This window comes from Rhinopithecus roxellana, chromosome 6 (assembly GCF_007565055.1).
Source record: "Rhinopithecus roxellana isolate Shanxi Qingling chromosome 6, ASM756505v1, whole genome shotgun sequence".
Classification (NCBI taxonomy): domain Eukaryota; kingdom Metazoa; phylum Chordata; class Mammalia; order Primates; family Cercopithecidae; genus Rhinopithecus; species Rhinopithecus roxellana.
The window spans coordinates 137,711,090-137,714,711 of NC_044554.1; positions in this window are offsets into that span (position 1 = coordinate 137,711,090).

Consider the following 3,622-nt stretch of genomic DNA (forward strand, 5'->3'; position numbering starts at 1 on the left):
AATCAGGGAGTAAACTCACTTTCATGGAGCCAAATCACAATTTGCCAATGAAGCTGGATGTTTGAACTTTTCACCTTGCTTTTATTAAAAGGGCTTTTTTTTTTTTTAATGTTTCGCAAAACTTTTTTTTTAGCTTCCTTAGCCACCACAAAAGAGAGTTATACTTGCTGTAAGTTCCCGTAGGGAGAAATCAGAAATTAGAGGACATAGCAACAGAAAGAAGAGTCTTTTAAAAATGCCTGAATGACTTGTGCTTGTCTAACACCTAGCTGTGGTGGAAGAAGAGTATAAGAAACAGACTGTGTACTTATTGATTGTTGTAAGTAAAATATGCACCTAATTGCTTCAACAACAGAAATATAGTCTACGTCCTGAAAGGAAGTTGAAATATACTATACTGAAACTGTTTTGCAGAGACTGCAAACAAGCAGGATCCTCCAGTTAGAATTATTTTCAAGATTTATAATTTTAATATTTTAAGTACAAACAGGAGCTTGAGCTGGACAAAATATCAGCTTATAGGGCTTTACAAGTGTTTTTTTATTGATTATATGAGAATTATTTGTGATTAGCATTTCATTCACCTATAAAATGAAAGAGTGCTTTAAATAGATATTTATCTTTTTATGTCAAATGGAACAAAATTTAGTTTAGATGGTAACTTTGTTTCTTCACTTAAAAATACATTGAACTGCAGTCCAGCACTTATGTAAATGTTTTACCATCATTATATAATGTGAATTAGTGACAATTAATGAAAACAAAAAATAAAGGTGTGTGTGAAGCTCTACCTAAATATAAGAAACATATACCACAATGATGTGCTGCCCTTTTTCACTCTTCTCTTTTGTCACCCAGGTTTTACTAAGGACTAGAAATGTTACGTTTGCTTTCCCTTTGTATTCCTAACAGAAAACATGCTGTATGATTTTGTTTGTTTTATATCTGCTTATTTTAGGACTGTTTGCCATACTACAGAAGTAATGCAACTTGGTCTGCACTAAGGGCTTGTAGGATACAGTAAATTTCTCTTTAAAGAACCAATACGTTAGTATGTTCAGCTTCCCTGTTCTTTGTTCCTCATTTTAAAGTTTAACTTCCTTGTTCTTTACATCTCTTTGTCCCTCGTTTCAGTAAACAATCCCCTCCTAACTTCTATCACCTGCTCTGTCCTTAGTCACCTGCTCTGTCTTTAGTCATCCTTATAGTTACCTGTTCTGTCCTTAGCCATCTGCTCCATCCTTAGTCATCCTTAATCACCTGTTTTGTAACCATCCTTCCCACCAAAACTACTCACCCCACCACTACAGCTCGTACGCTGTCTCACTTTAAAATAGCCAGTCGGAATTACCTTAGACTGTGTGGTCTAACCCTAGTCAATAGGGGAAAGACACAGCAGTGCGGACTAGTTGCATTAAGGATAAGACTCTTCCCCTTCCCTGTCTGGTGTGCTCTCTCCATTGCTCTAGGCATGAGACTCATCCTTCTATAGAAGTAAATTGTCTTGTTGAGAAAACTTTTGTCTGAGTGCTATTTTCACTTTGTGGCACTGAGCATTTACTTCTAACAATTTTGGGGGCTTGCCTGGGATTCCCATTCTCCTTCAGGGAATGGGTCTCCATTCACTTCTCATGGGGAGACGTGTGCCACTGCCTCATTGTGGTGGCCTCAGGGTGAGATATCGGGAACCACCCAGTATGACAAATAAACCCGGACTCTCAACAACCCAGAAAGAAAGAGGCTGACAGCCTGAGGAAAGGATTCTCACATACCACAGCAATCAGGTAACTCTGTACACAGACCAACTTAAGCAGTGTCACAGGGAGGTGATAATAAAAAGAACTCAGGAATCAGTACCCCAAATCTAAATCTTTCTAAACATTTAATATACAACAGAACAGAAAAGGATAAAGGGCCTATGAGATTCCTAGACAGACTGAAGGAACAAATGAGACAATATACAAGCCTCAATTTAGAAGATCCCCTTGGACAAGGAATATTAAAACTCCAATTTTTCACAAAAAGTTGACCAGACATTTCAAAAAAATTATAAAAAAATAGAAAATTGGAAAGACCAGACCATCCCCTAAGTGAACTTCTCAGGGAAACTCAAAAGTTATGTGTGGGGAGAAACAAAGAAAATCATAAACAAAAGACAAAACTTATGTTATCCACCTTCCAATAGATGACTTCAAACCCATGTACTTCTAAACAGAGCTTCCAGAGAGCCAGAAACTATAAAGGTTCTGAACCCTTCTTGAAAAGACCCAAGCCTCTATCTAGAGGACCAAGGCCCTCGTTTACCAGGCCCTCTAAAGAGTGTGGTGAAACAAAGTCAAAAAATCCCAGAACTGAGAGGTACAAAGGACAAGATAGGTGCTACAAATATGAAAGAACAGACCATTTCAAGAGGAAATGTCCCGAATTAAAAAAAGAGAAAAAAGTCCATCCATTCATTACTTTCAAGGAAGAATAAGGGAGTCAGGGACTCTGTCTCTTTTATGTTGAGTGCCACCAGGAGCCCTTAATAAATTTAGAAGTGGGACCTAAACATGAACTTATCACCTTTTTGCTCGATTTAGGAATGACTTGTTCCTGTTTGTTTCCCTTCATCTAATACTGTTTACTCTTTGGAAGCACTTTCGCTCTCTGGAGTGAAAGGTGAAGGATTTAAAACAAAAATTTTAAAAAACACAAAAGTCAAATACCAAGATCAATCAGCTCATATCCAGTTTTTGTTAATCCCTGAGGCAGAGACTAATTTATTAGGGAGGGATTTAATGTTGAAGTTAGGCATAGGCCTACAAGTCAGACCAAGAGAATTCCTCACCTCTTTAAACCTACTCACCGCTACAGATAAAAAAAACATTAATCCTAATGTCTGGTCCAAAGAAGGGAACTAAGAAAACTCTGAGTCCCTCCAATGCACATCAAGCTAAAAACCCCCAGGGAAGTAGTAAGGAGAAAATAATACCCCGTTTCCCTAGAGGGCAGGATACAGTTAAAACCTGTAATTGAAGGTCTTATTAAAGACAGGCTTCTTGAACCCTGTATGTCCTCTTACAACATCCCAATACTGCCAGTCAAGAAATCAGATGGGTCATACTGGCTGGTAAAAGACCTTAGAGCCATTAATCAAATAGTCCAAACTACCCAACCCATTGTCCCCAATCTTTACACCATTCTCAGCAAGATTCCATGTAATCATCAATGGTTTACTGTTATAGATTTGAAGGATGTTTTTTGGACATGTCCCCTGGCTAAAGATTGTCAAGATATATTTGCTTTTGAGTGGAAAGATCTCCACCCAGGGCGAAAACAACAATATCGATGGATAGTCTTACCCCAAGGATTCAGACTCCCCTAACCTTTTTGATCAATCTTTAGAACAAGTATTAGAAAAAGTCATCATCCCAAAACAAATATGCCTACTCCAACATGTTGATGATATTCTTTTATCTGGTGAAGACATAGAGAAAGTAGCTAGCTTCTCTACACATATTCTTAACCATCTGCAGTTCGAGGAGTTACAAGTCTCAAAGGGAAAACTTCAGTATGAGGTGCCTAAAGTTAAATATTTAGGCCACAGTGCAGACAAGTGAAAAAATAGGGCCTAAATAAG